The sequence below is a fragment of the Pinus tabuliformis genome, chromosome 4_2 (genome assembly GCF_031772625.1).
Source record: "Pinus tabuliformis cultivar Carrire ecotype Pingquan chromosome 4_2, CPIR1, whole genome shotgun sequence".
In the NCBI taxonomy this organism is placed as follows: Eukaryota; Viridiplantae; Streptophyta; class Pinopsida; order Pinales; family Pinaceae; genus Pinus; species Pinus tabuliformis.
Window position 1 is genome coordinate 770803511 of NC_142304.1, and position 23437 is coordinate 770826947.

At 35.9% G+C, this 23437-nt stretch overlaps 1 protein-coding gene and 1 pseudogene across 1 annotated transcript in view; both read right to left on the reverse strand.

Moving 5' to 3' along the window:
• The window catches only part of LOC149171895 (3-hydroxyisobutyryl-CoA hydrolase-like protein 5), a 281986-nt gene that overhangs the window by 98310 nt on the left and 160239 nt on the right, over positions 1 to 23437 (reverse strand). The window lies entirely within an intron of this gene.
• Positions 3435 to 3884, reverse strand: LOC149171896 (diphthamide biosynthesis protein 3 pseudogene; annotated as a pseudogene).

A 23437-nucleotide genomic window follows, 5' to 3' on the forward strand; every position in this document is an offset into this window, starting at 1 on the left:
CATGTATGTTTCCATTGATGTTTAATGATGATAGCCATGATGGATGTGTCCCCTATGTTGACTACTTTCTTTAGTTCAGGCTTACAATGGACAATGATGTGAATGACTAGGAATTGTTAATGATTCTATTATGACAATGACTAACATTGAAAAACCTTGTTACTAATGATTATTGAGTATGGCAGGAAACCATCAGAGGCACTCGCATATGACGAGTTGATGACCCCTGGTTTGATGAAAATTCATATTATTTTATCTTTGAAAGTCTAAGTCGATCTTGGAATCTGCCATATATGTTTAACTATATTCTGATGATATATTAATGGTTGCAGGCATAGATTAGTTGCTTGATTGAATGACTCACATATGGGTGATGGGGTTGTACAAGTGGATGGAACTACATGGGAGTGGTGGGACAGAATCCCTGATCTCACCCACTAGCACTCCCGCCGTGACTTGGGCTGGAAGGGTTGAAACACCTTCGCCTTGAAGATCACGATGCCATGAGGGCAGGTCCCAAAGTTGGGTCGCTCATGAGGACTTTACCGGGGGGCACGCATCAAGGCGGATTCCTTGATCCCCGACACCATTAGTCTTACTATAGCAGGCAACGTAAGAGATGATAGTAGTCTATGACGTTGCACTATACTTTCCCCTCGTAGTCACTGGATCCCTGAAGGGCAAGTGGTGTGGCAGCCTTGGAACTTAAAGGGAATTTCTTGAAGGCCACGACCAACTTGGCACCCTTGGCATCACAAATAAACTATTAGGTGTGGCACCCTTGGAACTTCTAGGGAAGTTCTTGAAGGGCACAACCAAACTGGCACCCTTGACATCACAAATAAACTATTAGGTGTGGCACCCTTGGAACTTCTAGGGAAGTTCTTGAAGGGCACAACCAAACTTGGCACCCTTGGAATCTTTAAAAATAAATAATAATAAATGAATATAAGCAAGGAATGAAAACTAGGTAAATTTACATCAAGGGTAAATGATGATTAGAAACCAATGTAATTAAATCAAAAATAAAACTTGGAATAAGGAGGATCATAGGAAGAATTAAAATAGAGTACCTTAAAAACTCTACCCTTCCCATGTTGGAAAGTACTAGGATGATTATGTGGTTTAATTAGGAAAAAGGGGAAAGACAAACATAATTGTTAGGACAAAGATTAATCCTAAACTAATTTAAACCTAATTAAGAAAAGAGGAAGGTGAATTAAAATGAGAATAATAAATTAAATTTAGAGAAATGTAGAGAAGCTCCATGTGTCAACAACCAACATAAGAATACCCATCTAAGAGATAACCTGAGTTAAATTAGGGAGTAGATTGTGGACAAAATCTTGACTCATTAATTGACTTCAAGTAATGAACACAATTTAAGGAATAAAAGGGGGGAATAAAGAGACAACTAGGAGAAGAAATAGGAATCTTGTTGAGGTGAGGAAAATATTAGTTTTAAATAAAAGGTTAAGTAAATAATTTTGGGTGACCCTTGATGAGAGAGTGACACATGGGTGGGTGAATAATCAAACTATTGAATTATAAAAAATATATAATTATGCATGACATGCCAAGTGTCATCTAGGAGGACTCTTATAAAAGAAGGGGCAAGCCATAGGAGAAATGACTTTTTGGGGGGGGGAACCCTATTGTTGGATGGATGAGATGATGTCAGAGTAGTGATTACGAAGCTATAGTGAGTTTGGTGAGGTAGAGGATTTTAGAGAGGGGACTCTGGAGCCAAGGTGTGCTCTCCTCTAGCAGCTAGTGCTTTCCTCCATTGTACAACCCCATTGCAGCTCGGGGGTCCGCGGGGAAGAAGAGTACCCAAGGAGTAGGCTAGGAGGTTAACCGGTGGGTCTTCGCATTCGGATCAAGTGCGTCATCATTCACTCGCAGAGGTGACCAGCTACAAGGGAATACCAACAACAGCAGAGCAAGTGGAGTCTCGCCTTCTGGTGAACGGTACATATGTATTTCATTACTATTGATCTTAGTTAAAAGTATGAAAATGTTATGATATGTTTTTTTAAATGAGTGCAGGAATGTGTGTGTGTTAAATAAATTTGAATTTCAATGCGTTTCTTTTCTGGTTGTATTTGCTGTAAAAAAAAAAAAAGAAAAAAAAAATGTATACAGTCTGGATATGGTCCTTACACTTGGTATCAGAGCCCAAGTTGAAACCTCGAGACCTATGGGCCCATGCATGCGTGACTGGTTTTGATAGATAGTTACTACATTCTAAAATTTTGTATGAGGATTACCATCAAACTCTTAGGTTTCAGAATATCTCTACAACTTGATCTTCAGGAGTTTAAATTTATAAGATCTTATAAAATCATTTTCTACAGTGGTTTGGGGTTATGACAATTTTGTTCGGTGTTAAATTTTTTTTTTCCTGAATCGCAAGCCCTTTTCAACAAATTTTTAGGACGAAACTCTGAAAAGCCCTCCTCTTTTCTAAAGGAAATTTACGAAATTTCCAGGGTTCAGTTGCTTTCTTACAAACCTTTGTAAACTTTTTACAACATATTTTTACAGATCTGGAGTACTGTAAGGAAGCCGTAAGCATTTTGGGTATAATTTCATTGAAATTTCATTGAGTCGAAAGCATAAAGATTACCATTTTTTTTTTTTTCACCTAGCTTTTTTTTGCAACGCAGGAGCAACTTTTACAAAATGTTGATTTTTTTTTTAGACCTCGAATTTCTGGTATGACGATTACGCAACCGAATCAAGTCCATAAATTTCTTCCGAACCGCATAAACTGGATTGGACTCTATCAATCTACAGCGGATATAAGCCTCCCAGAGGAAAACAATCAAGATATTTCCCTTTGTCGACAAGTAGAAAATACCAGGATGCTCAAGAATGATGTTTCGAACATTAAGCTCCGACCAGGCACCCACCCTTTCTGAATCATTTGATCATAAAAAAAAAAAAAATTGTTGGCCTGTTGCAAATTCCCTTGTTTGCAGAAGCAAATGAATTGGAAGTGCTTGCTCTCTGCGCCTTAAAACCAATTCCTGTATCTTCATGATTATCTTCATATTTTTGTACACAGTGTTCATTAGCCTGTCAAACGGGAGGTCTCTGGTCCTCATTTCAATGTACTGTTGTACCGAAATAGTTGGTTTCTTCCATCTCTTCTGAATATGTGCCTGGAAAGGTCCCAAACAAAATGATGGCCTGGATCGTCCTGCATTGTTTGGGTCTGTATAATTCCATCCACTTAGGGAAAAGCCCGCTGCAAAACTCTGCAAAGTTCGCTCTTGCAGAATATAATGTTGCTGAGCACAGTTCAGAAGTGGGCTATTTCAAAAAAAAAAAAAAAAATGAGTATAAAACAAGAATTTCATATTGTGCAGATATTCTCATGATTACACCAATTCCGAAATTAATCCTACCAGGTAAAAAAAAAAAAAAAAACAAGTATTAAATCCCGAAAACTATACCACTTCCATATCCAACCATGCAGTGTTCGAATCTTTAGGGTAAAACATGCTATCAAAATCGATTGTTCGGACTTTATCTCAACATAAATAATAATGCGGTACAGGAATCAGACCTGGGGTTTGGGTACCCAAAACACAATCTCTACAAAACCCTATATTTTTCCTTCACGCGACTGTAATTGCAGGGGTTTTGCCTCGCTCCAAACCCTGTCTTTTATTATCTTGAGATTTCTCCTGAAAATCCTCCATGTTGTAGACAACCGTTATGTAGAGCGAACAGCTGGCACAACGTGCGATTTCTTCTCCCATCTGCAATTCGGCTCTGGTGATATGAAACAGATCACCGCACGGGCATGGATATGTGAAGGCCTGTAATTCTTCGTTCCATTCCATATCCTCGATCTCTATGTCATCGTAAGACATTTTTATTGGCATCGCTGTCCTCCTGTGAGGTTTCTGGTTGGTCATTCCCATCTTGAGTTATCTGTTGTCCACCTTCTAAAAGAGCAGCTTGTGCATCATCATCAGGTGTTTGTACCCATCTGTCCACTGAAACTGTGCACTCCTTTTGCGTAAAATAACACGCTTAGTGAAGCATGAGCCACAAACCGGACAAAGTAAGTCATGTGATTGCTGCTCCTTCAGAACCCTGACAATCTCTTCTACCTTTCTTGTAGATGTACAGTTCTCAGGAGTCAGTGAACAGTGATCTGACAGTCGTGCCTCATCTTGCGCATTTACAAACCCATCCTGTGAACTCTGTATGATAGTTTCAGAGACACTTGTCCGATTCTCATTAATCTCTGTCATGGTCTGGATCACCTTCTCATCTTTTACTAGTTCAATGTCTTTCTTTTCGTAATCGATTACTTCACGTTCTTTGTCCAAAACAATTCTGCTTTCAGAACCTTCCTGAAATTTATGCTCTATGGGAAAGCCCTTCTCAAAGAATGCTTGGATGTTATTCACTTTTTGGCAATGCTTTTTGTGTTTCTGTATGAACTCTACTCTAGAATTCATTACTGGATAGACCCAACTGAAATGGTGACATTTCCATGGAGTTTTAATTCTGTTATTCTGTTTTTATTATGGCGGTATGAGCTCTACCATGGAGTTTTAATTCTGTTATCAAGCCCTTTAGGACATCAGATTTATAACCAATGGTTATGTCAAAAGATCAAATTTATTTTGCCAATATTAAACCAGACTTAAACCACAGAAAATATTCCAGCAAATGAATGGCTAGAAGTATGTTAAAAGGAGAATATCGCTTACCCTTTTCCAGCGTCGATTTAGCTCATGGATATATTTTAAGCATGAATTGACTTCCAATTTGAGAAACTCAAGAAAAATCAGACCTGAAACCTTCATCCATATAGTAAATTCTAGCAGGTGTAAATTGCATTTAAGGCCGAGAACCGAGATTCGAACTGGAACTGGATCAAACCGGAATTCAAAAAAAAAATATGTAAATAATTATATATATATATATATATATATATATATATATATATATAGGATTCCAAACCGTTAGAGACAAAATATGCTAAGTTTGCTCATATATATACCATGTAAGGGTGCGTCTATCAAAATGGCACCGAGTGCAAATGGTACTGCTAGTTTCATTATCAAATTCAGACTGAGCATGTTGCCAAGCAGAGCTGGAGATATCCTTTGCAATCACATTGGAATGCTGCCCTAATCATTACATTGACCATCCATTCATTTCTAGCACATATTTTGTACACTTGAATTTCTAAATCAGAATGAGTAATTTGCTGTATGCAACCCAAAATGGAAAGGGGATAAAATTTAAATAACAACAGCTTTTTCAAAATCAACATTGCCAACATTATCTCCATGAGGATTACATAGAAGCATAAAACTGAAATCCATTCTGTACATTCGATTTCCACCGCTAGTCAACTATGTCACAAAATCAACTTTGTCCTTCTGTCTTCTGAGAATCTGAATCATGAACTTAATTATTCTGTCCATACTAATTTCTAATGATGCTATGAAACTGGACATATCTCAAATATCCTTGTCCTTAATACTCATGCTCATGCTCCTACAAATCAAAGGTATGCATGGTGGCAAGGATGGAAGGCAACTTTTACAGATTTCAGAATGCACCACAGCTTGGATCTGAAAACTAACCCTGACATCAAACCAAAGGATAACAGAGTGGTGAAATAATGCTAGTTGCACCACTTACTTCACGTAATTCACTTAGTTATAGCATCAATCTGTTTCTCCCAAATTTGACAATGCATAAATGTTCCCAAATGTCAGCCAGAATAACCAAAAGTTTGTGCATACGCACCAGCAGTAAAATGAGCTGGGTTATATGATGATTTTGTTCATGAAGTATCACACAATAATTGTTCAAATATGTTACAGCTTCAATGATAAAAAAAAAAAAAAAAACTGTGCAATTTAGGAACATTTTAAGAGCTCTATATTGTATTATGATCCAAATTCATGTACAGAAATGGAGTGGATTTATGTCACAGATCAGAAATAGAGACATCAAGCATTATCCATAGCAGTTCAAAACTGAAACACCAGCCCAGTTTAGTTGACACGTCTTACAATATGCTAGGATTTGCACTGATTCAACAATAGACATATGTGACTGGACCCTGGTTTACTTAAAAGCCACTTCAAAAAAAAAAAAAAAAAACCTATGCAGTCCCCCTTGTTCCATCTTTAGAAAGTCCATCAACAATCCTATTCCTGTCCCTGTGAATATGTGAGGAAATTGATAGGAGAGAATGAATAATATTATACAGTTATGTAATGTGAAATTACTCATTGTTATTTTCTTACACAATCATTGAATAACTAGTAGGGAATCTCCAAGAATTTGAATGTTTCATGCATTAGCGTCAGCCTCATGAGTCAGTCTCAGGACCAATATGAAAACCATTAATTCACAATAATTAATTGTTTCTTGGCCAATGCATATTTTAAATTAATTTTTGAAGCTATGCCCAAATATTTTAAAATACCAATGTTAATATATTTAGACTAATTCTTTGTGATGTTATGATTTGTGACGTTATGCTTTATGACATTGGGAACAAAATTCATTTTATATGAAATTTGAGATTCCCGTGTTTAGATTTATGCAACATGAATTACAATAAACTTAAACATGGGTTTCAAAACAACTTAGAATATTAGTAGGGTGTTTTTTTTTTTTTTTTTTTTTTTTTAAAGGCAAGCATTTTAATCAATATTGAGGGAAGATATAAAAGTATTCTAGAGAATAAAATCATGGTTCAAAAAAATTGCTCTTTTTTTTTTTTTTTTTTTTTTTCTGAAGGTGGCAAAACCTATCAAACTCAGGTGTCAAACCAACAGTGAGGACAACCATCTCTGGCTGCTATCCGCGAATGTCGATTTGACTCATCATCGTTATCAAGGAAAACCACGCCACCTGTAATAACCCGCTGGTATAATGAAAATTATGAAGTTATAAAAATAGTTTTGGTATTTTTATAAAAATATATATAGTATAGCACTGGTCCATACAATTTGCACCTCAAACATACTCATTTTATGCTAGACACTACTATAATTTGAAAACTATTCCAAGAGTGAGAAGCTTTCTAGATAAACATTACAAATTTAATTCTATAAAAGTACTTGATTTTTGCAAAATCATTTATTAAAAGCCGATAAAAATTTGGACCAAATCTATGAAGACACTAAATATCACTGGCAAGTACCAATGGGACCCTTTCAATAAATTTAACCAATTGAAAAAGAAGCTTTATCTATGAATTAATGGATTATGGAATTTATTTTACAATTTCTAATACACATATTGAATTGCTAGAATTAAAGGATTGGAGACTTTGCTTAGGGTGGTATTGAAACATACAGTTGAGAAGCACTCATCCTTAAAATGCGCTGGTCAATGCACATGTTTGCTTAATATATTTATAACAATTTAATGACTAACAATCACCAGAAATTAATAACAATAAAATAAAACCTACAAATAAGTTTGACTAATGAAACTAGTTCCATATCATTTCAATAAGTGGTCTTTTCATCGTATAATACCAAAAACTTAATCTTGACTTCATCATACGCAAATTTTCTTGGTCTAGGCTTTATGAGTGGTTGGATGTGAAGCATTTTAATGCTCTAACCATAATCAAGCCATTCTTTTAAAAATTAATAGCAAGTTAAAAGTGCCACATTATAAATTGACATATGGAAATTATGTTTTATGTAGTAATATCTTGGTTAAATTTAATATTTACATCAATTGTATAGATTTTTTTTTTATTATATATTGGTATGTATTAAACAGAAGTCAATAATTAAATATTGATTGCAAAAGGATGTTTCTTTTTATGGGTACATGAAAAATTAGGAGTGTGTTTTAAAATATTATTAAATTAATTTGTGTTGAAATTGTTAATAATAATTTGAATTAAATTATAGTTTTCATAAATACAGTGATTGATATAAAAATATATTATAATTGGGATATCATATTTTAAATAGGTTGCTATGATCATTTGATAATTTATGCATGAGTAAGTGAAGTGGAGTGGTCACTGGTCACAAGTTGTGATCACTTAAAAGTATCCTTGGGTTTTCTTTGAAAAAGGTTGGGATCTTTCTTTGGAGATAAACTTGAGCGATAGCAAGGATGTCACTATCTCTTTCTTGATAGGTGAGGTGTGGTAGGTGTTATAACCAATTTGATTCCTCTTGATAGTTTTTATGTAGCTAAAACAAAATTTTCCCACATTTGCAAATAGAAGACAACTTCCTCGGATTGGGAAGTATGTTTTTGTTTGATATACATAACTTCCTTACTTAGAGTATTCTTCTTTATGCCCAATTCAATGCTCAATATATTATTGACTGCATGTTTAGATTCTTCCATTGCTAGGTCACGTGCCACATCATCTCTAACCAGTTGAGACACTAACATCATTACTTACTAGGATATTATCTATAAGTAAGTAATGTGGTGATGTTTCAAAGAGTTTCTTGGTTGGATGAACTCCTAGGAACTATTCATAGAACACTACATCTTGACGCACAATCACTTGCTTTGTAATGTATCTAATTATATATTTATTTACAATTGCTAATAAGAATATTTTAAAATTTTAGCACTTTTGACATCAAAGTCCTTCATCTTTTACTAGCTTGTGAGCTTAAGTTCACCATTTGAATTTCTTATTCTTACTTGTCCACCTCTTTCAACATTTTTCCGCCTATGGCCTAAATACAATGCTACAATTATCATTTTAGGGAATATACTGACAAGGGTCCAAAATGACACTTATTGAGATATTGGGGAAAAATATTGCAGAATTATCAGAAGGGATAACTTAGAATTTAAAACTTTTTGAAAAATATCAAACGTATGGATAATTTATATGATCTTTTCTTCTATGACAATATTATTGCAACATCTATGACAGTGAACTCTACCATATGCAATGATGATCATACAAATCACTTTGTGTACCCGATATTGTCACTTATAGGGTCATGTAGACGTAGTTTGAAATGAACGACTATAATTGGAAGCTACAGGAGTATAGTGAGTGGACGACTTTACTTGGTTGAAAGCATAATATATTAACTGTACCATGAGATGAATTTTGATTGCGATTATCCTACCCTTTTCTTGTTATTGCTTAGTTAAAAAAATAAATAAATAAATAAATTTGGGCCGCAATGTTCCACAGATATAGTCCTTTAGTTATAACGGAATTCATGGTATAAATACCTTGGGAAAATTATAGCTTGCCCACCAAAAGGTTAGCAAGAGTTTCAGGAAGGGTTATAGGATATGTGTCGTCATTTTTCTTTATGTTCTAAGGACTTCGGGACGAAGTCCATTGTTAAGAGGGGGTGTATGTAGTGCCCACCCTAGTTTTCTGACCCTAATATAACATTATCTTAGATACTTTATTCTAGGAGGACCTCGGGTTGAGGATCCAGGCACATGAAACTATTATTAGCGATTGAGATATTCATGGTTGTGATGTTTATGAATGCTTTCCATCAATATTATGATAGCATGAATGGTTATGTATCTTATCTATCGGTATTTTGATGATTGCAACATTAAATAGTTAAGTTTGGTCTCTATTTGAATTTATGATGATGAGGGTAGTAAAGAATATGTATGCTCTCTACTAAAAGCATGATGATGATAAATTTGATGAATAGGTATATTTCTATTGATGTTACGACATTGATAGCTTAATGAACATGTATGTTTCCATTGATGTTTAATGATGATAGCCATGATGGATGTGTCCCCTATGTTGACTACTTTCTTTAGTTCAGGCTTACAATGGAAAATGATGTGAATGACTAGGAATTGTTAATGATGCTATTATGACAATGACTAACATTGAAAAACCTTGTTACTAATGATTATTGAGTATGGCAGGAAACCATCAGAGGCACTCGCATATGACGAGTTGATGACCCCTGGTTTGATGAAAATTCATATTATTTTATCTTTGAAAGTCTAAGTCGATCTTGGAATCTGCCATATATGTTTAACTATATTCTGATGATATATTAATGGTTGCAGGCACAGATTAGTTGCTTGACCGAATGACTCACATATGGGTGATGGGGTTGTACAAGTGGATGGAACTACATGGGAGGGGTGGACAGAGTCCCTGATCTCACCCACTAGCACTCCCACCATGACTTGGGCTGGAAGGGTTGAAACACCTTCGCCTTGAAGATCACGGTGCCATGAGGGCAGGTCCCAAAGTTGGGTAGCTCATGAGGACTTTACCGGGGGGTGCACATCAAGGCGGATTCCTTGATCCCCAACACCATTAGTCTCACTATAGCAGGCAACATAAGAGATGATAGTAGTCTATGACGTTGCACTATACTTTCCCCTTGTAGTCACTAGATGCTCGAAGGGCAAGTGGTGTGGCACCCTTGGAACTTCAAGGGAATTTCTTGAAGGGCATGACCAACTTGGCACCCTTGGCATCACAAATAAACTATTAGGTGTGGCACCCTTGGAACTTCTAGGGAAGTTCTTGAAGGGCACAACCAAACTGGCACCCTTGACATCACAAATAAACTGTTAGGTGTGGCACCCTTGGAACTTCTAGGGAAGTTCTTGAAGGGCACAACCAAACTTGGCACCCTTGGAATCTTTAAAAATAAATAATAATAAATGAATATAAGCAAGGAATGAAAACTAGGTAAATTTATATCAAGGGTAAATGATGATTAGAAACCAATGTAATTAAATCAAAAATAAAACTTGGAATAAGGAGGATCATAGGAAGAATTAAAATAGAGTACCTTAAAAACTCTATCCTTCCCATGTTGGAAAGTACTAGGAAGATTATGTGGTTTAATTAGGAAAAATGGGAAAGACAAACATAATTGTAAGGATAAAGATTAATCCTAAACTAAATTAAACCTAATTAAGAAAAGAGGAAGGTGAATTAAAATGAGAATAATAAATTAAATTTAGAGAAATGTAGAGAAGCTCCATGTGTCAACAACCAACATAAGAATACCCATCTAAGAGATAACCCAAGTTAAATTAGGGAGTAGATTGGGGATAAAATCTTGACTCATTAATTGACTTCAAGTAATGAACACAAATTAAGGAATAAAAGGGGGGAATAAAGAGACAACTAGGAGAAGAAATAGGAATCTTGTTGAGGTGAGGAAAATATTAGTTTTAAATAAAAAGTTATGTAAATAATTTTGGGTGACCCTTGATGAGAGAGTGACACATGGGTGGGTGAATAATAAAACTATTGAATTAAAAAAAAAATATAATTATACATGACATGCCAAGTGTCATCTAGGAGGACTCTTATAAAATAAGGGGAAAGCCATAGGAGAAGGTACTTTTTTGGGGAACCCTATTGTTGGATCGATGAGATGATGTCAAAGCAGTGATTACGATCCTATAGTGAGTTTGGTGAGGTAGAGGATTTTAGAGAGGGGACTCTTGAGCCAAGGAGTGCTCTCCTCTACCAGCTAGTGCTTTCCTCCATTGTACAACCCCATTGCAGCTCGGGGGTCCGCGGGGAAGAAGAGTACCCAAGGAGTAGGCTGGGAGGTTAACCCGTGGGTCTTCGCATTCGGATCAAGTGCGTCATCATTCACTCGTGGAGGTGACTAGCTACAAGGGAATACCAGCAACAGCAGAGCAAGTGGAGTCTCGCCTTCTGGTGAACGGTACATATGTATTTCATTACTATTGATCTTAGTTAAAAGTATGAAAATGTTATGATATGTTTCCTGAAATGAGTGGCAGGAATGTGTGTGTGTTAAATAAATTTGAATTTCAATGCGTTTCTTTTCTGGTTGTATTTGGTGTAAAAAAAAAAAAAGAAAAAAAAAATGTATACAGTCTGGATATGGTCCTTACATACAGATCCTGCTTTTCTTCTATGGCAGACACTTTGGGTTCAAATTTAGCAAACATGGATCTCAAAACTTTCTCAACTAAGACAACTTCCTTAATTTCTTCACCCAGATTCTTCATACAATTGACAATATCATCTATACGTAGGAAGTAATTAGCTATGCTTTCATCACTATGCATCTTAAGAGTTTCTTACTGAATTCTGAGAATTTGAAGCTTAGCACATTTTACCTGAACATCTCCTTTGTAGATTAGAATGCTTTCTTCCCATATTTCTTTGGCTAATTTGAGCTGCATGACCTTGACAAACTCTGATTTTGACAAACTTGCCAATAAGATAGTAACAACTTTGGCATTGATTTCATATTGCTTTCTACCTGTCATATCTATAGGAATTGCTGATGGAAATGTATATCCTCCTTCCACAATTTCCCAAATATCTGTTCCAAGTGATTGTAGATAGGTTGTGGTTCTTATCTTCCAATAAACAAAATTGCTCCCATCGAAGATTGGTGATCTGATGGATCCATCTCTTTCTTGATTACTCATGATGATGGATCTTCCGAAAAGCGATCAAGCTTCTTCTAAAGGACCTACTCTGATACCAATTGTTGGAAATAATACTGAGCAGAGGGGTGAGTCAGTATTAGCAAAACCTTTTCATTTCCATAATCAGATTCATATACGCTACTTCAGTTAAGGGAACTCACGTGTACACGCAACTGTGTTTAATGCAACTAGCGTATATCCAACAAACTTATGGTTCAATTAATTCATCATATGTTGATCTTTAATCAGTGCATCAGAACATCATTAACCATATAAATAGTAAATAGGCGCAGTAAAAATAGAACATATCATCACACATAAGAGACACACATGAACACCATGATATAAGGTGGAAACCCAATGCAGGACAAAAACCACCTGCTATTGTTTTCTTTAAGATAAGGAAAACCTGTTTACAATCGTGTACTGGCACAAACTCATACCAGTATGCAGGAACCCACCTGCAGAAGGCTACAACCTTCTCTCATTCTCCAGCTTCTATTGGAAGGGAGCTATAACCCCCTAGCTCTTGTACTAGTCGATATATTTACTAGTACGTAGGCGCTAGCCTACATAAGGCTACGACCTTCTCTTTTCTTTCTAGGGACCAGATTTCATAAATTTTCAGACTAGATCCATCAATAACATCAAAGCACAAAATCAATCACCACTGCAATACAACCATCAACTATATCTGCATCATCAATCTCTGAATCACCCAACACTGAATCACTGAAACCCTATTATCAAAACACAGTCACCAGAACACATAGCAGAACCCAGAACCATGCAACAACCACTAGAACCAACAACAACCTCAAATATCAAATCTCATAATGTATACTCTACTTGGCTATGTCAAACTAGCGTGTATGTGCGCTTTCCCCAAAGGGAACCAACGTACAGATCTAAAAATAATTACTTATACCTTTGCTACAATTTTATACTTCAGCTATACCCAGATCATTAGATATAAAGGATAAGGCATGTGTAAGTATTCAGATATGAACTATTCATGATCATACCATATAATGATAATTCATTTTAGTCTTCATGATCCTGGTCTATCAGCCTTCATTCACCACATAGGTGCATCCTTAGCAAAGCATCACATACCCATAACCTACGTACTAGATCTCACAATTAGTCAGATATTCATCACTTGCACACTTGCACTTTGGCCTAATGATCTTGTTCTCCTTTTATAGGTTTAGGCCTCTCTCAATACCATGGTCCAAAACCACATAGGACTGATACCTTGGATCCAATACCTGGGGTCAATACCTTGGACCAAATACCATGGACCAATACCAAAATACCATGGTCCAAATACCACGGACCAAAACTTAGTTTTCTGACATGTACGCGCCTTTCCTTCTGTGAAAGTGCATGTGTACATTATACGCGCCTTTGTATATAGTGAACCTACGTGTATACACAACTTGGTATATAGTGAACCTACGTATACCTTTTTGTATACACGACTTTGTATATATTGAACTTGCGTGTATACGCAACTTGGTATATGGTGAACCTGCGTATACCTTTCTTTCTTCATTCTTGTTGTTTACCTGCTATACTATGATCTTTTATCTGAGAGAGTTGCCATCAAGGACAACACTTGTGTCATACCTGTATCATAATGCCAAAAATCTCCCCCTTTGGACTTGATGGCAACAAACACACCAAGTCACTCTCCCCCTTTGTCATCAAGGCCAAAGGGCAGACCAAGATATTCTCTCCCTTGATATACATTCTGTTTTCCATACTCCCCCTAAGTATATGTTGAAATCTTTGATTGAGCTCCCCCTTTGTACATGCTAAGATGTATCAATCTATTCATGCTCCACCTAAGCACATGACGAGTACCATATATGATCTGCACCATAAGCATTTGTCACCAGCATCCAGACCTATAACCTGCAATACCATTTTCTTGGCCAACCAACAATAAGTAGCAAGATGTACCATTTAGCCACATAAGCATCATCACCAAAGATTTCTAATCATTATGCAAACAATGCATTATTCGAAGCATATGCTCCCCCTGAACCTGTGCCAACCAACACATACCATGTCTGAACCATATCAGACTTCTTTTCCTAAGTCTATCCTGTTACTTTTTCTTCAAAGCACCATATATGCAACTGTGCAGCCTCTAGCTCGCATATATATGCGACTTCGCTTCATAATAGCTGGGTATGAAAATTGCAATACTGAAGGTTTGGACTTTCAGCTTCCCCTCGGTGTGCTATGTCTGCAAACTAAGCTATGCCACATCTTTTTGACAATAATTTTGTCCTCTTCAATTCCTGGGATTGTGATGATGCATGCTCCTTTTTGTTTAGTGTCTGAATTTTTCTTCTGCATTCCTTTACTTTATGTCCAAACTTGTTACATGCATAACATCTTACATGTTTCATATTCCTTTTATTGCAATCAATAGCTTTGTGACCAAACATATTGCAAGAAAAACAATATCCCTTAAAGTACCTGGAATGTGATGATCTTTCTGTGTGATGGTTTTGAACCATTCTAATTCTACATCTATTTGCAACATGTCCAACATTATGATGTATAAAACATTCAACATCATTCCTTGAAGGAAATAACCGACTATCACTTCCACCATTGGGAGTAAAACATTTTCTTTGAAGACTTTCTTTCTTTGGTTGTTGATGGGGTTGACCTCTTATCTCCTTATTGAGCATTTTAGGTTTTGCATTAGAGTTCCTTGCCTCTTGTGAGCTAGACTCACCTTCAATAGTTTCATAAAAACCAAGACCAATTTTGATAGTAGGGGACCTTTGATTACTAAGAATATCATCCAAAATTTTAGTATTGTCTTGAAATCGTAACATTTTATCCTTTTATTCATAATTTACCTTTTAATATATTTACCTCAACTTGATGTTGTTCTTCCTTTTCCAGAGATTGCTTCTTTATGTTTTCTTCAGATTTTCTTCCTTTTTCCACTTGTTGCCTTAATTCGAGCACTTCATTTCTTGTTCTTCAAGAGCTTCTTCATTCTTCTTCTTTGATTCTTCAATATCTTCTTTTAGAGAGAGGATCTTAGATTCAAGTCTCTGGATTTTTATGCTCTGATCTTTTACTACATCCTGCAGCTGCTCCCTTACTCTGGTTACTGTCTCCAACTGAACTTTTAATCTGGTAACTTCTTCTTTTTTCTACGTCATTATTTTCATATTCCATGAGAAGTTTAATTTCATGATTATCTTCATCACTATTGGATGATTCATCACTATTATCATGAGTATAATAACTTATATTACCTTCTTCAGACATCTTTCCTTTTGTTGTGCTGTACAACACCCCCCCCCCCCATTTCTAAATTTTTTACCCAAAAAAAAACTTTAACTAGAAATGGGTCCCTTTTTAAATTTTAGTAAGTTAATGTTTCAATAAAATTTCTTGCGTAGGATTAATCATATAACACGTGAAAAAACTTATCAAAAGACCCAATTCAATAGAACTCCTATCTAAAAAACTTTTGATAAAATATGAATTTCTTTTTGAAAAAGCATCATAAGAAACTCTCCGATGCGATAAAGCGATCGAGGATCGCGTATTGCAAAGATTAGAGGGATTCACATAAAAAGTCCTAATTAAAACCTCCGATCTGATAAACGTAATCGCAATCGGCAGTCAAAGGTATCATATGAAAAACATCCAAAGCACTAGCCGATTCCCAATTGCGATTCATAAATAAGGCGCACATTTCAACGATAAATCATTAAGAGATTTGGTTTATATGCATTAATCTTTTAAAAATAATAAATTAAACTAGTTCCCTTAAAAGCATACCTCCGCCTTATTATAATTTTACTTTATCACAATTAGAGTTTTCACGGCTTTCACACTAATATTTACCAGATGAATTCCCTCATTGTGATTATATAATGAAAAGGCTTGTATTTCAAATAAACTTCCCAAATATGAATTTAAAAGAAATAAACTTAAACTGTTTGTTAAACTTACCCTGCCTTATTATATTCTCCTTTATTGCAGTCAGAGCTTTTAGTCTGAAATGCTTAAGTCCTACCCAGTAAATCTCATGATTGCGATTTGTGATTTATTGTTGATCACTAATCGGGGAAATCCAAAGACATGCTTGAAAGAATCATTAAGCGTATGGCCGATGCAACGGGTAATTATGAAATTTATTTTCCATAATTGGTGGCTATGACAGTTATTAATTTCACAATTAAGGGTGAATCCTTCGAGGATTTCACCCGTGGTAATTCTTAATTACATCCGGTTTATCATATGTGAATTACCTTAACTCTTTTCATTTCTGTATTAGCTTTCAGCGCCAAAATCTCTTTGTTACGTTTCAATTGTTTGTGTAAAATTTCTCTGAGCTCATGAATCTAGAGAAGATAGGAAAGAAATCAAAGAAAGCCAAGGACCCTACCGTATTTAAAGAACCAGAGCTCAATAAGAAGGGATTAATATCAGATACGACGTGCATCGTGCTAAGAAACATAAGCTAGAAGAGTATCCATAATTTAATAGAAATAGAAGAGCCTGAAGAAATGAACGAAGCTACAACTGATTCCAAAAACAAATCAGAAGGGACTCTGAAAGAGTTGGCTTTTTCATACCTACATAGGATAGCAGTGCGAGCAAAAGTTTTGCCATATACTGATGTGGTTAGATGGGTTGTTGAAAAAATTCCAACCACAGACCGAACATTTTCCACGGCCAGTGGAAAAATATTCAGGTCATTCAACCCAGAGGATCTCAGGCAAATTTATCATCTACCTCAGCCAGAAAAGCGCTACAGCAAGGCATTTATGGAAGCATTCACAAAAGAAAATTACATCGAGTCCGACCCAATCAGACATTGGAGGCATTTCCCGAATAAACATAAGCACGAGTCATCGGGTATGTATTCTGTTGATTCATTAGCCTCTCCTTATTGCTATGCTGGCGCTATGATGTGTATACTGTGGGGAATCCACAATTCTGCAAAGTTCTCCATAGACATGGTCCCATTAATGGAAGCTACAATTCATGGTTATGTTATGGATTGGGCAAATATTCTCTCTGATAGAATAGCCACCGAGATACTAGAATATAGAAGAAAGAGGTTTGCAACTACCCAGGTCATTCCTCCTTTTTACTACAGCGCCTATATTCTTGACATCATTTGTTTTAATTCTGAATTCCCTATTCTCAGATGGAAATGGACTTCTCAGGATCCTAATCATATCCATATCTATAACAAAGAGCTATGGAAGGCCCATTGTAGTAATCATTTGTATAGAATTTGTAATGGTTTTTTTCTGCCTGTATATTATTCTATATTCAATAAACCTCCCCCTAGGATATCTGAGGAAGAGGCAATTGACCTAACACTAGTAGGAAGTTGGTTTGGAGAAGAGAAATTCACTTATGTAAGGCTTTTTGGCAGCCTCACTGATCCCCATGTTCTTCCTCTATATGTTCTTGATAAATTATTGGCCTGGGAATTAGCATACCAAATAACAGTTGCGGGAATGTCGAAAAACCTTAGGGATTCTAAGAAACACATGTGGCATACATTTCCCCTTTGGTGTGGTGTTTTTACCTTGCATGATTATAAACATGCAGAGAAAGAGGCTGATAAAATCCAGATGTTAAATCTCGTAACTATTCCAAGGAGGTAGTATGACCCTAAAAATATTGCCTATAAAGTTACTTCTCAAGCTAAGCTCACTAGATTTGATCATGAAGAAGATAGCTTTGATGACTTGTTTTCTTCAGCGGAACTATTTTTCCAGGTTAAAGGATTGGCTGTGACTAAATTGGGAACACAAGGATTACAAAAATTCAATAGGCTCAGGGCCCAGAGATTGGAAACCCTACCTTTGGATTTGTTAGCTACAACCTCAACAGTTCAACCACAAGGCCAGAGTGAACAAGAAAATGTTAAGAATACTCCTAAAGTGAAAAATGTTCCTGAAAAGGAGAAGACACTAGAATAGGAGTAGAGGCAAGAACCACGTAGCGGATCCCTTGATTCAGACATCTATGTTGACCCTAAACTAATCAAGGAATGACAAAAATTTGATTCTATCATTAGTAATACTAAGAATATCCCAGGATTCGCTACACCAGAGGTGTCTACGGCACAAAAAACAACAATCAACACAGTTCCAATTCAACGAAAAAGCAGCCTACCCAAGATTCACAAGGATATAGCAATAATTCCTGAGCATCCCTCTGATGAGATTGTTTTGCATGTGGAAGAAATACCACCACTAGATATCTTCTACAATCCTAAGCATAGGGCTGTAGTCAAAAGGTAAAAGAAAAAGAGGAAAATTGATCACTCTCCTCTTTTGACTTCTAAAATGGAGATGATGAATGTGGTGTGGAGGGAGGAAGTAATCCCTTCCAATGATCTAACCAAACTTTCTCAATATGCCAGAGCATACACTGCAGCAACAATGGATAAGGCATCAGAGGTCAGTAACTTGTTGAAAGAAAAAGACCAAGCTATCAGTCCACTAGACGCACAGTCACAGCAAAAACAACAGAAGATAGAACAATTGGAACAACAGTTAGCAGTACAGAAATAGCTTAATGAGCAGTTGAATGACCAATTGGTAAAAGAAAGGCAAAGAATTGATGAGAAAGATATTCACAAACAGTAGGAATTGTCTCAAGCATTGAGCAGGTTGCAACTATTAAATGAATAGATGAGTAAATCAAAAGAAGAATAAATCGCTCAAATGACAGTTCAGATAGAGTGATTCAAGGAATATCCTCAAGTAGGAGAATTTAGAACTGAGGCACTAGAAATTACTAGGGCATTGTCTCAATAGTTGAACCTACTATGTTACAATATTTCATTGGCAGTTCCTCTATGTGATATCACAGCATCAATGATTGAAAAATTAGTGGATGCAAGACTAGAGTTGGAAAAAACGGATGAGATATTAACAATTTTTCTGTCATGGCAAGATTCAAAAGAGGGAAAAACTGCTAATCTCCCACAAATCCTAGAATTGCATAAGGAAATTCTTTTTACTGAATGGGAATCTCAGCTAATGAAGACCGAGAGAGAAACACCCAGATGTAGATCAGCAACAAGCAACCTGGTTGAATTAATCAACAACAATCTATTTTTATCAAATTTAATAACAGAATGTTCTCCAGGCAAACTCCCACAAGTAAAATCATTAGAACACCAGTGGAAACAGGAGCTTCAGTAAAGGGAAAAACTGATTGCAGGCATTCACAACTTAACATGGGAAACCTTTTGGTTCTTCCTTTTGAAACCTCATAGTCAGCAAACAACAATGAAATGTCTCACTAATGCGATTAGCCACATGATCCTCGAGCTTACCGATGCCACATACACAGCTCAGTTGCTCTCTTGAATGAGTCATCTGCCAGAAGTCAAGCCAATGCTTGCCATTTTTCAGCTCCAATCACAAGATGATCAACCAATACAGTGAACCATTTTTTACTGACTGCAACATTCCTATTTCAAGATGATTTCCACATTTTTGTGATTTGGTTATACTAGCGCATAGCATATTTCTTTCATAGTTAGTTATTTTTGTAGTATTTATAGACCCTTTCATGTTTTTAGAAAGGGTCCTCAATTTTTTATATTAAGACTTGAATCAAAAGTTGCACTATTGTGCTTTCGATATATTTATTTTTATAAAAGACTAAACTTGAATTCTAAATTTTGATACAGAAGGCTTTTATGTGATATGCACTATTGCTTCTTTTGAAAGTTTTCTCAAATTAAAAGGCAGGATTTGAATGCGATTCATATCGGAGGAGACCCAAATGCATACGATACTACTATCTATGTTTTTCCTTTATGTTTCTATGTGAATCAAGAATTTATTAAAACTTTGCTATTATTGATGTGTATATGTTTCTACAACAATTCTTTAGTTTTTCACTATTGAATGCTTCTGGAATTGTCATCTTTCATATATATATGTCAGTAATATATTATGGTTAGTGCAATAACATTTTAATTATTACTTTGTTCAACTACTTGAACAAAGTAATTATCATATGAATGAATATTTTTATTTATGAGTAAGTCATCTTCATGTTTACTTGTCAATAAGAATAGCCAAGAATTTCACTAAGAGGAAGAATTCCCAGAATAGATTAATTACTTTTATATTTTTTCATTTTAGGATAGAACACTTATCATTTTTGTTAAATATTATAAACCAATCACCCATCCAACCATATATCATTGGGAAACTGGTCCCATTATATCTAGTTGGAGCCACCACACCAAACGGAAAAGGAGTTGCTTTAAGGTCCGGACCGGGTGGTTTTCCCCGATGTTGATGCAGCGATTTTCGAGGCATCAACATTTTTGGTGCTAGAAGGAGGGCATGAACTATGAATGGCGAGCAGATCCAAACCTATAGCCCATTCTGAGAGTAAATCTCCCTCCACCTCACCTCCAACTTCTCCCTTGCATGCTAAATCTCCAGTTTCTAAGTGAGAAGTTGAGAAAACAACAACCACTCCTGAACACCAAAACATCTCAGATAAATCCACTCTTAAATCTCCTAAAGTTCAGTCTCTGATTCATAAACTTCAAGGATTCTCAATATCACCACAGAAATTTAAGTTATCCCAAGGCAGTGTGACTTCGCAATTCATTCCTTGCCATCCTCTTACTAGAGTGCAGAGTGAAAAGCTTGGTATTGAATCTACTAAATTCCCTCTGCCTAAAAGAGAAAGAGCTAGGAAGACACCTGAAGGGTCTGATAATGAGACTCTTTCATCATCATCATCCATTTCATCTTCTCCATTGCAAAGTCAACCATCCACTCCCCCACTCCATATTGTCGTTCAACAGGGTACTGGAACTTCAACATCTTCTTCTCAACCACTTGGAACTTCATTTGTGCTATCATCCATTAGTAGCTCAACAATGGCACAGAGGCCATGGAACAATCCTGGTGCAGTCACAATTCCTACACCTTTGAACCCATTGCCAACTCATCCTGAGAAATGGTTGCCAAAATTCAACCCAGATGCAGGCATACAAGCAGATGAACACATAAACAATTTTATGTTGTTAGCCAATTTAAAGGGAGTTACTGAAGAAGATGTGGTTGTTAGGATTTTTCCATATACCCTGCAAGGAGCAGCTGGGACTTGGTGCTTTTCTTTACCATCAGGATCCATTACTTGTTGGAATAATTTTCAAGAGCAGTTCTTGACTAAATTTGGCGATGACAAGTCCACAACAATGTTAATCAATGACCTCTCAAATCATAAAACAGAATCAAATTAGCCTATAAAAGAGTTCATTTCATGATTTAACAAACTCTTAAATAAGATTCCTACTGCATCAAAACCTAGTGAAGAGGTTTGAAGTGAATGGTACATATTAGCCTTACCTTCAAACATAGTAATCTTTGTTGATAGAGCTGCAAAGCCTACTTTAGCAGAGAATATGAAAGAGGCAATCACTGTAGAAAAACGTATCATCGCCTTAGAAAAGAAAGCTGCTCTTGAAGAATGAAAATCCAAAAAAGTTACCTTCAAAGATGATTCAAAGAAGAAAATGGCTAAAGATCCATATGATATGGAAGGTCTCCAAAAAGTTCTAAAACTATGTCAAATGAAATGGTAGAAATCAAGAAACAAGTAGCCGAGACCTCCACTAAGAAGCCATTTAGAAACTTTAAGAAACTAGAATCAAAACCACCTAATGCTATATATAATGCAGAATCAGATCCCGAGAATGATGAAGAGGAAGATACAGTCTTATCATCTAATGAAACTGAGGAAGAAGAAGTTGTAGAATGTCATGGTATGTGGGACTTCATTTTGCCAAATTCAGATATTGAAAATGAACAGGAAGCTTTTCTAGTAAGTACCAGAAGTAAAGGAACTCCTAAACCTATTCAACCAACTCAAAAGAAGAAGAATATGGGTCCTACTACTAAGGAAATAGTTCCCACAAAGAAGTCTACAGCAATGCCTACTCAAAATCATCCATCATCTTCCAATCCACCTTCATCATCTAAGACATTAGTAGTTGCCGACTCTATGGATTACAACATCATTGAAGACATAAAGAAAACTAGAGAAAATATCTCTATATTTGAGCTTAGTAAGCTCAAACATCAACAGAAATTGTTTCTCAAAGAATTAAATGTAGTACCTTCTTCTCCTCTTCCAAATGTTGTACTGTCCAAAGCAGCTAATGAAACAGGTAAGCCACCATCTAATAGAGTAGAAGCTACTGATGTTGTCCTAATCAGAGATAGATCTAATTCCCACACTCCTACTTTTCTCTTGACCTATGAGTTTTATAATAGAAATCTGCATAATTGCTTGATAGACTCAGGGGCTTCATCAAATATAATTCTAGCTTCTGTTTGTTCTAAACTGAATATATAATCCCAAAAGCCTATAGTGCATATTGTCCAGTTGGATAGAACTAAGGTCCAAGTATTGGGGGAAATCAATTAAGTTACCATTAGGTTATGAGCTGATCCACGAGTAGTTCAGAGAACTGATATATTAATTGCTAATATTCCTGAGTTTTATAGTTTGATTCTAATCAGAGATTGGTCTGAGAAACTTCATGGTTACATTTCTACCGATTGGTCTCACATGTGGCTTCCCTATAAAGGGAAGCCAAATCAGATCAAGATTGATCGGGAGAAGCATATGACTCATACTGTAACAGAATTTGAGCAAGAAAACTAGCCCATAACATTCAACAATAACATCCTTGGTAACTACTCATCTGAATCATTCTTTGGTAATTTTAGTGCTCAATCATCACTGTTCTCAGTTAATAATTTCATATCTCAAAAAAAAAAAAATTCCCAAACAGATACATCAAGGTGTGTTAAAATTGCTGAGGAAATTGTAAATAAAACTATAGATAAACTTGTATTTTGGTCTTTATATTTTGATGGTCAAAATCTAATGACGTGTAGGAGAAAATACTATGCTATCTTGCAGATTAGAATTTGAGTGTATAAATAAT